Source organism: Ananas comosus, linkage group 1, assembly GCF_001540865.1.
Source record: "Ananas comosus cultivar F153 linkage group 1, ASM154086v1, whole genome shotgun sequence".
NCBI classification, from domain to species: domain Eukaryota; kingdom Viridiplantae; phylum Streptophyta; class Magnoliopsida; order Poales; family Bromeliaceae; genus Ananas; species Ananas comosus.
In genome coordinates, this window is record NC_033621.1 from 19914768 (window position 1) to 19929530 (window position 14763).

Here is a 14763-nt window from a genome sequence, read left to right on the forward strand (position 1 = left end):
TTCCCCTGTACCACAAACAGAGTTTTTCCTGTACGTCCAAGGCGTCACAATCCATACAATACGCAAGGTTCCAACCAGGAACAGTATTCAAGCAAGGATTGCATAAGGAAGTATCAAAAATATAAATACAACGATGCTATTACAAGTATTCAACTCACTTGCAATTTTTCCTTACATTTTCTTTTATATTCAACTTCCAAATACAATCATTCATTATTACAAGTTTGTTTCTTTCATCTCTATACCCCTAAGCTAGACCACCTCGGGGTACTACTATCTCTGGTCAGAAGGGTAGGGCGCTATCTACGGAGCTATGCTCTTTGCTCACCCCGCCGCGCCGCTCGCGTGTGAACCTAAAATCCCCCAAAACAACGTGGGGTGAGAACTATATAAATATAGTTCCCAGTGGGTACGGCCACCCAAGGTAAGAGTTCGACCCACCAGGTCCAAAAAAGGCACTGCAAACATGTTAGTCCAACAGATATCCTCATATATATCATCATATAATTCATGCAACCAACATTTATCATCTTCATGCCTCTCAACATGCGACAATGCAAATCATGCAACTCAACATGCATCAATGTACGTCATGCAACTTAACGTGCAATAATGTAAGTAAATCTACTAATTCTACTTCTATCTTGCTATCTACAGCTCGTCCAACTGATTTCTTAGATTTCTTCTATCTTAGATTCATATCATTCACAATTTGCTCATAAGGTTTCATCTACCTTTACCAAGCTATCCACCCGACTCGGTCTTGAATCAATCATCTGCGGAATACCATGTACAGCCAGGCTCGAGGTGAAGGACGTCTTACATGCACCTCAGCATTAAATCCACTCAACTGGGATGCCAACTGGGATGCAAATCCACTCTACTAGGATTCATCCATAGCTCATAATGCATGTCAACCCAATCTCGCTGGCTAACCGAAAGGTTAAGCCCCGACTCACAGTGCAATCCCATAGGTGAGGAGACCTTCCCGCTCGCACACCGAGACTGTCTGCTATGTAAGTACATCGTTAACCCATCGTGTGAAAACTCCGGAGCTCACTGCTTGGGTGGAGTGGCCACGCCAAGCTAGAACAGACTATATGAGTATGATCCAATCCTCTCAACTCGAGGATACTCTACTAACTAGGGATAACAACAAACTCGGGAAATCACCTATCCCTATTGTAACGTATCACTTCCCTGTAAACCGTGCCGAGTTCCGTCGAAATGTGCGAAACGTGGAGTGGAACGAGTTGATATAGGTTAAAAGTGCATTGGAACCTATATATAGTGTAAAGGGACCCGAGAGAGTGAAATTATAAAATCTTGCTAAGTGCTAGATTTTGGGCTCTCGGGGACCGGTCCCTGAAGGAGAGACCGGTCCCTGCACACGCAGCCAGAGAAAAGAGAGAAAAATTGGCTAAGTCCTGGAAAAACAGCTCTTGGGAACCGGTCCCTATGGCGAGAGACCGGTCCCCGAGGGACCGGTTGCATCAGGTGAGATCGGTCCTATCCTGCGTAGGCTGCGGCAGTGCTCTCGGGAACCGGTCCCTTGCTCGAGAGACCGGTCCCCGAGCCCGAGATTTGCCCAGTGAGGGCTGAAGTGAAAAATGGATAGTTCAGGGGTTGAAGTGCAAAAGTGGCATGTGTTGGGTATATGTGTGTGAGGGATGAGTGTTAGGGCTCATTCTCTCCCACACCAACAAAACATATGCCCCCTCTCTATCTCTCTAAAAACCCTTCTCCTCTCTCTTCCTCTCTCTCTAGGGCTTGGACCAAGGTGGGATTTGGAGGACTTGGGTGGAGAAGAAGAACAAGTTGAAGGTGTAGCTTGCAAGAGTGCAAGAGTTTAAGGAAAAGCTTGGACTCCGAGGTGAGTTTCCATGATATCAAGTTAGGGCCTTGGTTTATTAGCTTCTAGTATGCATCTAGGAGCTTCTATAGAGGATTTCCCACATTGTATCCATGCTAGGGACCTTGTTGGGGAAGATGACATTGTTAAGGGACCCAAAGTTGGGGTTTTGTAATTTTGAGGTTCAATCTTGGGATTGATCTAATCCTAACCTAATTGATAGGTCGACGAACGCATCGGTGCGCTCGGTTCGGTGATACGACGAGCGTGCACGAAGATATTGGAAAAAGAAGCTGAATTAGTACAGATTGCCGCAGCTCGTGGCAAAAGCGTCTAGAAATTGTGGAAAATTGCTTTCCGGCATCCTTGTAATATTAAAAGGTGGGGGGTGCTATCCGGAAACACCGAATCTCTTTCTATGTCTATATCCCTTTTTTTTTTTTGAGCATATTGCTAATGTACATTCATGCATGTAGGGTAGTAAATGAAATATGGTTGGTTTCATTCAATTATCTGTGTAAAGATTATTGTGAATAGGTAAAGAACCATGTGAAACATATGAGAATGTAGAGACCCTATGTGCATGTGAATGCGAGAAAGGACTTGGACAATAGTAAACAAAGGTGACATTGACATTAGTGACCAGATTGGCACCGAGATTGTTAATGACTAAACAAGGTTTAGCTTATTGTGGCATCAGGACCATTGTGGCTTTATGCATTGAGACAGCTTTGGCAAGACTTCCTCAAATTGAGGATAGGATCATACTCACACTAGTTTTGGCTTGAGGAAGGTAGCTCCTCCTCAAGCGGTGTACTTCGGAGTGTAGACATCACGGGGAGTGGCCCCGTCATTGTTCCCTCGGGTGGTAGTGCTAGTAGCCTCTCCCGGTAGACGGGAATTGTGGTTTGTGAGATTTGAGGTGAACCAGGTGTACCTCGGGATGATTGGGTAAAGGCCAAAAGAAAAGAAAGTAAACGAGAAAGAACATGCATGCATCAGATCTATGAATCGATTATCTATCTATCTGTTGACAGTTGTTTTGCAGGCATTGTATTAGTAATTGCATTAGATAGTTTGATATCTACTTTAATTGAAATACATATGCCTGATATAGACCTAGTGGGCAAGTCGGCACGGTCGGCGGCCGAACCCATTGGGAACTTCGTTCTAGTTCTCATTACCACTAACCCTGCAGATCCGTGCGCGAGCGGGGCGACGGAGGATCGAGGCAAGGGTATCACGCCGTAGATAATGGCCTCGGAGTTTATAGGCATACCCTATTTTGGTGTATTCAACTTTTGTATGTTGAACTTGTAATGTAAAGAATAATAAAGATGTAAACTTTATTTTGGTTAAAGGTAAAAGTGATGTAAATGATTGGTAAAAGCAGGAATGTAAATGTAATAGTTTATTTGTGTTTGATACAAATGTAATCAAATGACTTGTATGTTAAATGCTTAGATAGTTTCGATGCTTTCACTTATGTTGTTGTTGTTTGCCCTCGTGCAAACCTTATATATCTTGCAATTTTCTTGTTGACTTGCTTGTAATATACATGTTGTTGGAGCCTTGGACGGACAGGGGAGGTGCTGTCCGTTCGGCGTCTGTTCGCGTGCCCGAACCGACCAAATTGGCGGCTCCGGGGCATGACACCTATAGTTATCATGTCATAAGTATCTCTACTACACTAGTTCCAAATGCCACTCTTCTATATCATTTACTTGTTCAAGTTCATCACTTGTTCTTTGCACTATAGGATTCCATGTCAAGACACAATCCTCATGCATCCACTAGATCATGTGTCCAACTCACATTTCTATTTCTACAATGGAAGCATGCAAGGAATTGAAGTACATCCAACTACACATCCTACAATGCATAATATCAACATATATATCCAATGACATTAGGTCCAATGCCACTCAATCTACTTTGACATCCTAGTTGTCCACATCGAGTATTATAGTTCATATATTATTGTTTTCCAATGTCGAGTTCTCTAATCAACCTAGAGTTTATCGATCCAAGTTCAACATGCATATGTTAGTTAACATCTCAAGATATGTCAACATGCATATTTATCTAACATAACCCACAATATGTCAACATGCATATTTATCATCTAGCATCTCAAGATATGTCAACATGCATATTTATCTAACATAACCCACAATATGTCAACATGCATATTTATCATCTAGCATATCAAGATATGTCAACATACATATATTTTTGTCATCCAATAGTAGTCAAGCATCTCATGCATTCCTTTAGCATTATTTTCATGCATTCATCTAGCATTTAATTATCATTACATGCATCAATGAGAAATAACACTTCACTTCGACATGGAAGTGAGCTAATATCTTCGGTGAGCACAACCCACCTTGTAACGCTCTCCGATTGTTTATCGACACTTGCAATCGACCTCCCGCGGCACTTGTTGTCCGGTTCGGCTCGAACTTGCAACCGACCACCAACTGCACGCCGATCCGCGACCTAGAGTTATCAAGGGCCTTTCTCTAACCTTCAATTAGAGAAACATAGGGTTAATTTAGATCAAAACTCCTAAATCCCCAAAACACTCATCTCTAACCCTAGCATGGCATAATGTCCAACTAAGCCTTAATCTCATGGAGGAACATGTTTAGAATCATGTAGGGTTCACAAGAACATCATTTATAAAGGGTTTCCTCAAAACCCTAAACTTAAATTATGAAATTTCACCTTGACTACATAGTCTCCCAAGCCAAATCCACCATTGGAGAGCTTGCTTCACTACCAAGCTTCATCTCCAACTAATTCCAAGTTTAACCTCCAATTTCTCCTCCAATTTCTCTCTTTGGGGGAGAAATTACAAGAGAAGGAGAGAGAGGTGAAAGCTAGAGAGAAAGAGAGAAGACTTGCTTCTCCTCTCTCTCTCTCGGGTTGAACCAGGACCAAGGGGAGAAGCAAATGTTACATATATAGGCCCCCCCAACATTAATACAACTTTCAGTTCAGCATTTCAGAATCTGAAGTTTTTTACCGGAGCCCTTCTGAATGTCCGTTCGCGCTCAAATTTGACAGTCAGGCTAGGTTTAAATTAACAAAAAGAACGAAATCTTAACTTTTCAGTTTGGACTATTTTTGGTCATCGAAAGCTCTACCGACCCGAATCTCTAGCAAATAGCAGTCGGATTTTATTTTTTACTTTTCGGATGTCGGAATGACATAAAACTTCAAATCTAGCCTCATAAAAATTCCGACATATTCCCAAACTTTCATACTTTTCTGACACTGTGAATTTTCTGCTAAAAGATCAGCCTCGTTTCTCACAGAAAATTCTAAATCTTCTGTTTCCGTTCCACTTTCAGCATAAGTCATTTCCGACTTATATTTTACTTCTTTAAGTCTAATAAAAATAATATCTTACACTATTTTTATTTATATTTACCTTTATATTAAAATCCGGTGCATAACAATTAGGCTACTGTATTGTTAATAACACCATATCATTCGTGCTATTAGATTTTCAGTCTTTATTTGGATGAAATGATGTGTGGTTAAAATGATAGTAGTCCTCTAAAGTTGAGTGAATGGTTGGTTGAATACTATGATATGACAGATTAAATGATCAACGGGATAGATCAAATGGTGGAAAACTTGATAGCAACAAGTGCTTGGTGTTATTGATAGCGTAATAGCCGGACTGAGATAAAGTGATTGATAAATGAATAGTACGGCACATAATAGCTAATGTCAATCATTAAATTCAATCATTAAAAGTAATTTTAAATGAAACATTTTCTTAAAATCTCTATTTTTGGTGGAGTGGAACATCGATCACAAGTTCTCGCTGGATCGAGCAGCTGTGCATAGTTCCTCGATTTTCTATATAAATAAGGTTTGTTTGACAGTGAAAACGGCATCAATTAATCATGCGAGGAAATTATAAAATTCTTTTAAATTAATTAAGCTCTCCTAAATTTACTGATGGTGAACCTAATATGTATTTGTTAGCTTTGAGCTAACAAGTACCATCTATGTATTTCAACTGATCGATGGGCTTCAATATATATACCATGATCTTAATTTCAACAATACATACGCACTACTTCGGTACTTCGTCTAATTAATCGAAGGGTTGCCAAGGATTTAGTGAGATCAAATTAAACCAAGTTTCGCAGACTGAGTAAATGACAAATTGTTATTTAAATCATTCGTGCAAATATGAGGTTAAAAAAGAAAAAAAGAAAAACAGAAAAAAGGGGCGAACTGTGATATATATATATATATATATATATATATATATATATATATATCCAAAGACCGAAGGTTGTAAACTGAACAAAAATGGACGTCTTTGCCTTGACAGGCTGGAAAGCCAGATTAATTATGAGCTTTTGCATGTGCAAGGCAACAAAAGCAGTTAGACAGCCTTTTGTGACCTTTTTGGCCCTTAATCATTGTGCCCTTAATCATTGTTTTTATTTTTTTTTTTTCCACCAAATAGTTGCACATTTTCGATGATCGTTTTATCGATCCTACCTGAACTTTCATAATCTCCAAGCGATCGAGGCGAGTTCACGGCATGTACCTTGCTAATTAATTAGTGTTGTATAAAGAATTTGTGATTTCTTATCTGGAAATATATACAATCTATACACCCTGTTAATAAAGTGTAAATCTTACGCCCTACTTCACTATACTTTCTTAAATTTTTAGTAGTAAGAAAAAAAAAAAAAAGACTACGGGAGAGTTGTAGCTTTAATTTGGATGGAAGGAGCATAGAGCTTACTTAGCGTAACATTTATAGGAGCGATTTCTGTTGAAATTATTTTGGTTTAGAGAATTGCTTTTAGTTAAAAACTGTACATCGTTTATCTAAGTTTGGCATAAAAGTTATTTTCTTTAAAATGATATTATTAAGATTTTTGCCAAATTTTCTTAAATAATTTTATAAATTTGAAATTTTAATATTTTAAAATTTAAAATTATAAAATTTAAAAATTTAAAAATCTAAAATTTAAAATCCAAATATACATTCTGAAATTAAAATTGTAAAAATTTAATATTTTAAAATCTAAAATTTTAAAATTCAGATCTAATTTGAATTTTAAATTTCAAAAATAAAATTTAAAATTTAAAATTTTAAAATTCTAAAATTAAAATATAAAATTTGAAATTTGAAAATTTGAATATTTAGTAAAAGTAAGTTTTATAGTTCTTAAATTTAAAATATAAAATATAAATTTTTAATTTAAAATTTGAAATTACATTTTAAATTTAAATTTTAGATTTGAAAATTTAAAATTAAAACTTTATCTTAAATTTAAATTTTAAATTTTAAATTTTAAAATTTAAAACTTAATAATTTAAAATTTAAAGCTTTATCTTAAATTTAAAATTTTAAAAGTTAATAATTTAAATCTGAAATTTTAAATTTTAAATTTTAAATTTTAAACTTAATAATTTAAATTTTTAATTTTTAATTTTTAAATTTTCTTAATTTTAAATATACAATTTGAATTTGAATTTAAAATTGAATGTAAAATAAAACTTTAAATCTAAAATCAGAAAAAACACACTCTGAAATTTAATTTTAAAAGTTAGAATCAGATTTTAGCAATAAAATTATCAAACGCTCTAGTGAAAGAAAAAGCACTTTTATTCCCAAAATTGTTTTCTAAAATCTAGATCATACACGCTGCGAAATTTGCACATAATCTAGAGTTTACAAATTACAAGCGACATTGTTCGTTTCTGACCGTTTACCCTACTTTTTATGCGCACATTATCTCCATGCGCATCCCGTGGAGATGTTAATTAGAGTACGTAGAAGATACCTATCTAGGTACACTTGAATAGTTTTAAGGACCAGGCTACATCTCTCTCCCGCTCCCTCTCGCGCTCTACATAGAGAAAGATATATATATATATATATATATATATATATATATATAGGGTTAATTACAACCTAATCTTTACACTATTTTTCAATATAATCCCTAACTTTCTTTTTGCAATTAAGTTTCTAATCTTTTAATTTTATTGTAATTAAGTCTCAGCCGTCAGATAGGTGTTAAAATTGATAAAAAATATTAGGTCAGCGCCATGAAGGAGCCGTGTCAACACTACCCAGGCGCCATATCAGCGCCAGCTAATTATACAATTTAAATTTAAATTTAAATTTAAATCTAAATTATACATTCAATTAAATTATAAATTCAAAGCAAGATTTTTAATTTAAAATTTAAAATTTGGTTTTGGATTCAAATTTAAATTTTGATTTTATATTTAATTTTAAATTCAAATTCACATTTTGAATTCTAATTTAGAATTGGAATCAAATATTAAATTCAAATTTAGAATTGGAATCAAATATTAAATTCAAATTTAAATTTCGAATTTAAATTTAAAATTTTAAATCAAAATTTTGAATATATTTTAAATTTAAATTTAGATTTTAAATTTAAATTTTAGTTTCAAAATTTTCATTTTAAATGCAAATTGAAATATCAAAATCAAAATCAAAATTTTAAATTTGAATTCAAAATTTAGATTCAATTTAAAATTCAAATTTAAAAATTTAAATTTCAATTCAAAATTGTAATTCAGTTTTAAATTCAAATTGAAAATTCTAATTTCTCGTTAGTTTAAAATTTTAATTTTAATATCGTTTATAAATTTAAATTTACAATTTTGAATTTAGATTTAAAATTTTGAATTTTTATTTTTGGAGACTAAAGTGAAAAAGCGCAAAGTTTAGTGACCAAAATTAACATGCAAAAGAATGCCAAGTAGGCACTGACATGACGATTCCGTTAATTTTAACACTTTGTTTAACAGCTGGCACGTAATTGCAACAAAATCATGAGACTAGAGACTCGATTGCGAAAAAAAAATGTTGGATGTAAGAGAATAAAGAATTTGAAAAATTATCTTATGTCTTCTCTTGGGGGTGTTAGTTATTTATATTGTAGTATATTAGTTTAAATTACAATAGAATCAATTTAAATTTTGTAAATTCTTAAGTTGTTATAACAATTTGCTTGACAACTAGAATGGCTTGGAGTTGTTACAACATATCTCCTCAATACACCCCTACAAACTCAACTCAGCTGGGACGACATTCAGCTTGGATCGAATCATGCAGAACCGCGCCCTAGAAAGAAGTTTCATCAATGCATCAGCAAGTTGATTTTTGGTGGATACGTAACATCTTGAATTTGCATAAAAAGAGCAACATAATAAATTTTTTTTATAAAAAAAATACTAATAATCATCTTAATTTCCAATGGGTTGATGTCTTGGAAATAAAAGTGGACCATGACTTTTCGGCATTTACTTCAGAGTATTTATTTAAATCATATTAATTAATATATTTAATAATATTATTTGATAATTGAAACTAAATTTAATAATTTAGTAGCAATTTATTATTAAAATTGTGAAATGGGATAAATTAGCAGCATAAATGCCACTGAAGTTTTCAACATTTTACAAAAAATGATACTAAATGTAATAAAATAGCAGTGCTTATTGCTAAATTTCATAACATTACTCCACAGTATTTATTTAAATCATATTAATTAATATATTTAATAGCATTACTTGATAATCGTTGCTAGATTTAGTAACTTAGCAGCAATTTACTATTAATATTAAAAATGTGCGAACTGAGAATTTGGCTGTGTAGCTAAACTCTCTTTTAATGATATTTTTATATGTATTTTTAATTACAAAAATACCCGTCAAGTTTCGGAGGAAAACGAGTTAGAATAAAGATTTTACGCGATCTTTACTTTTCACTTAAAGTGAATAGTAATCCGAGTTTCTCGGAGAGGCAAATGATTAGAGATAGCTTCTGGTGCGTATCGAACTCCGTTCATGGTGATCCAATAGCTCGTTTGCAATGGTCCGACTATCCTTCAACCAACGGCGCTAACAGATTTTAGGTTTGACGCACGGATTTCAAGAAAACTAGATTTTATCGCAAAGTAGACTTTTGTTCTTTATCATTTTTGCTTTTTGAAACTTCTCGTTGCTCCGTTTTACGTGTGGACTCTCGGGTGAGGACCCTTCTGTGAGAAAATATTTATGTCAAGGGACTTTGGCTGCATTTTCGCTGATTGGAGATTTTGGAGGCAATTATTGAATATATACATTTACTTGTACGTGTGTGGTTTCGCTAAATCGAAGAGTGGATGGGTTTCGTCGCGAATCTGTGATCAAATCAGGTGAAATAAAATTGTGGGTTTGATATCTCTGTCGCGCTGAACGTGTGGTACAGTCCGTTTGCAAATCTGACCGACGGATCTCCATATATCGCACGAGGATCGAGAAGGGGTCATATGTGGCAAAACAAAAATTTTGCAAAAAGCCCTACATTTTATGTACCGTTTTACGTGAAATCGAACACGAGGATGTGTCCGCATGTTTTACTCATGCTGTGAGGAACTAAGCTGAAAATATTGAGTTTCTGTGGACTAACACACAATTATACATCCATATAAAAGAGCCAACTAGGGTTTGCATGGTGCAAACCCTAACCCTAGATCCAGCTGACCCCCCAGCCGCTCCTCCTCCCTTCCCTGAGTGCGCTGCGCGCCCCCCCGGCCACCACCGACCATGCTCAGGCCGGCCAACCGCCGCCACTGCCACCACCTTCATCTTCTCCATCTTCTCCACCACCACTCTCTTCTTCTTCTCTACCAGGGCGCAAGTAGGGTGATCCCTCAACCTCAGGGCCTCCTTCCGGCGTCCCACTGGACCTCTGGTGGCCTTTCCCGCCTGCCGCAACCGCCTCGACCGCCGCCGCGCAGCTGCTGCAAACATACGGTCGAGACATGCAGCGCCGCACTCCCAACCACCCGCCACCGTCCCCGTCCCTTCCCTTCGGTCCTAGAGGAACCCAGCACCACTCCTCCAGCGACCCCGACCCTCGCCGTGGCCGGAGCAGCTCGCCGAGCCCGGGCTTAAACTATGCGGGCTCAGGTTGCACCACCACTATCACCGCCGCCTTTTGCCACCGGCCAGCACGAGCACCGGCCTTCCCCCATTGGCTGCACCCATCTGCCGCCGGCGCGCACACCGCCCAGCCGCCGCTAGCCGTGCTCTGGCCTTCCTGCCCCGGTAAGCTTATTTAAGGCTTTTTGGTTGGTGTTCTGGGTTGTTCTCGCTTTTTTGACGATCCAAGGCTATCTCGATGCCTCCGGAGGTGAGCACGGTGATCGTTGGTCATTACTGATCACAGTGCTCACCTCACTTAGGATTAGCGGATTTCGAATCTGCATTTTTGGCGCGATTTACCCCGAGTGCATGGGCACAGTTTGCTGAATTTTGGGTCGCCCCCGTGCCTCCCACAGTTAGCCGTTGTACTCCGGGTCATGAGCATGGCCTCTTGCACGTTGAGACCTATTAGTACGTGCCTCGGCTGACCTCGGAAACCCTCAGTTTGTGGTAACGAGCCACAAAATCTCGTTATTTACATAAAATGATGTAATTTTATGTAATAGTTGGGAGTTTTATGCAATTTTGCACCTTATGGCTGTCGTGTGCTATATGAACATGTGGTAGTCGACCTCTGGACTGATCGTCCAAGGCCCGTAGCCCTTCGCGGAAATCGAATATCGATTTCGTGCCTTTTTCGATGAAATTCGCCGACGGAACGCGACTTCCGTTCGGATTTCATCCAACAGTGTTTAATTGCCTTGAGTTTTGTCGCCGAGCCTTATCGGCTGGTCAAATCGTCATATCATGAGTTCGGAGATGGCGGGTGAGCGACAGTGGGTTCCGGTGTTGAAATTAACACTTCTGGGAACTCGGATTCGAATGATTATTCGGCGATAACCGTTTTGATGTGTGACTTGTGTTTGCTGCCAAGACATCCAAAAAGATGTGTTTTGTGGCAGCGGGTGACTCGTGGCACGAGTAGGCGAGTTTCGGGACACTTAGTAGGTCTCGGTGGCGTCCCGGTGTGATTTTTGAGACTTCCAGCGAGTTACAATGATCAATTTTAGAAAATCGATTTCGGGGATTTATGTAGGGTTCGTAAGTTGGGTATTTTGGATTTGTGGGTTCGATACTGACCCGGTGGACCCTTCGTAGGTTCGGTTGACTTTTTGTGCATCAAGGACTCCGACTTGACTGTGATAGGTGGGTGTTTCGAGCTGGTAGTTGGTGAGATCGTTTCACTTTCCTCTCCCTTGCTATTGCTCTTGCATATCAATACTTCAGTCTCTACATATCAATTGCTTTTGTTTATCATTCGTTCATCTATATCTTGATAGTTGCGTGGTGACAATTGTTATTAGACATGTAGAGTAAGCTTACATATATTGTATATCTATGGACCTTGGGTCTAGACAACACATAGACTCCTTTGTCGTGTGTTTTGATCTAGTTGATCATGGTTCGGTGTTGTACGCCCTTATATCTAGCTTTGGCCATGGCACTGGTTTTCTACCGATTTTCGCATTCAGCATATCAGCATGATTTAGTCACAGCACTGTGTATTCTAGACACTGGTTGGTTTGGCCACCGACCAGGGGGTGTACGTATCTGGATAGGTCGTCAGTGGACGCGTGAATCAAGTCAGTGTATGCTCTGTGACAGGCAACGCTTGAGGTCTGCGGACCAATATGGCAGACACCAGATTAGATTTAATTGGATCATTTACCTTTGAGGCATCTGTTCAGTTGAGATTATAATACAGTAGTAGCCTTATCCCTTACTCATTTACTATTCTATTATTACTACTGTTGTCCACTTACGTATCTTATATACCTATTGTTATATTTTCTTTATTTTCTAGTGAATATGATTTGTCTTCGTGGCTCTGTCGTACTCACTGGAAAATCTTGATTGTGGTTTCTCACCCCCCATTTTTTCAGGTGGCTCCGGTAAGGAGTTGGTTCTTGGCGCGACGGGAGGACGTCCTAGTTAGGCTACATTAGCGGTCATCACCTTGGTTATTTTCTTTTCTGCAATTAATAATTTAAATAACGAATGGTTTAGTTAGATGATCATAGTTACTACTTGATTAATCGTGAACTTGTATGAGTTGATATTTTCTATTATGCATGCAATCGAAGTTTTATGGATCTTTAGTATTTGGATTTATACGTTGTGGTTTTCTACCCCTCGAGGTAGTCGGTTTTCAAAAATAGAGTTTCCGAATGGGAAACAGTTTTAAAAAGTTTTTAAATGATTGTTCATGGATAAACAAATAGAGTTTAAAAATAAATCTTTCGGATGGGGAGTACTTTTAAATAGGATGACTGTTGTATTGTGCATCGCATCATCCAGAGCCTAAGCAGTGTTTAGAGACATACATCATCTTTAAGGATCGCTAGCTGTATGGAATTGCATCGCATGAATTGCTTGTGGATTGGTAAATATAGATTGTGAGTTATGATCCTTTTGTTGTTATCGTTAGGTACGCCGTGCAAATATAAAGGAGACTCTGTCCGTGTGGGTAGAGGAATTTTATAATTGTGGCGAGTACGCCACGTGGGCAGGTTGAATTCAAAAAAAAAAGGCACTTTTTCCACCACTCTGATTTTTTTAAAAAAAATAGTATTTGATCATTATAAAAAGGAATTTAAAATCGGCCCCAGAGCGTGATAGAAAAATAGAATAAATTAACAGCGTAAATTAGTGAACATCGCTGAAGTTTCCAACATTTGATTAAAAATGATATTAAATATAATAAAGTAGCAGTACTTATTGCTAAATATCGTCACTAATCAATATATAATTATTAATATATCCCATTTTATACATAGAATTAAAAATTTTAAAATTAAAGTTTAGAAATTTGAAACTTATAATTGAAAAAATTAAATTATAATTTAAAATTTTATATTTTAAATTTTAAATTCTAAACTTTTAAAATTTAAAATTATTTTAAATTTTAAAGTTTTAAATTTTTATTTATTTTAAATTTAAAACTGCATATTTTGAAAATTAATATTTGATATTTAAAAATTAAAAATTTGAATTTAAAATCTAAATTTAGAATTTAAATTTAAAATTTTAAAATTTAGAAATTAAAAACTTAAAATTTAAAATTAAAAGAATTCAAATATATATAACCGACAGCCCCTAGCGCAAGTGGCAAAGGGCTTGGTGATTAGTAATCTGAGGTCTCAACTTCGAATTGTTGAGTCACATTTCCAACTAAGTTTATTTGTAAAGGAAATAAAAGCGGGTAGAATGCTACATTTCTCTAAAAAAAATTCAATAACAAATATAAATTTCAATTTCAGTTTAAATTTAAAAATTGAATCTAAAATAAAATTAAAATTTTAAAATTTGAGTACCCAAAATTAGGTATTTGTATTAGTGGCATTATATTTATGCATCATTAATAAACAACTTAAAATTAACATTTAACAGCTCTTTTAGCAGTATATTGCTAATGACACCAATTGATTTACATTGACGGCATTCATTATAAATACTGCCAATACTTTTAGCAATATTGGCATATGGAGTATTTTGTGTCATATGCTGCCAAAACTTTTAACGACATTCGTTGATTTTTTAGCAGCAGCCACTAATGACTAATTTTTTAGTTATTAAAAGCATTTGGTTGCTTAGAAAATATTGATTCCACTTTGGCATTTATAGATTGTAAGTAAATTAAGTAATTCTTTAATACCAAAATTAAAATTATTTTTAGACTTTAATTAACATTATTCTCACCTGAGAATAATTATAAGTTTGTTCCAAAAAAAAGGTGGAACGGCAGTTCCAGCCTTATACCAGCTTATTCCAGAAATTCGAGAACTACTATTATCATATACCAAACGCAGCGTTTGGAAATAAAGGAAGGAACAAAAGCTTATTCCTCCATTTATTTCCGAACCAAACGCTAAGTTTTTCAGCTAGCAAATAGCAATACTACAACTGTACTGCTA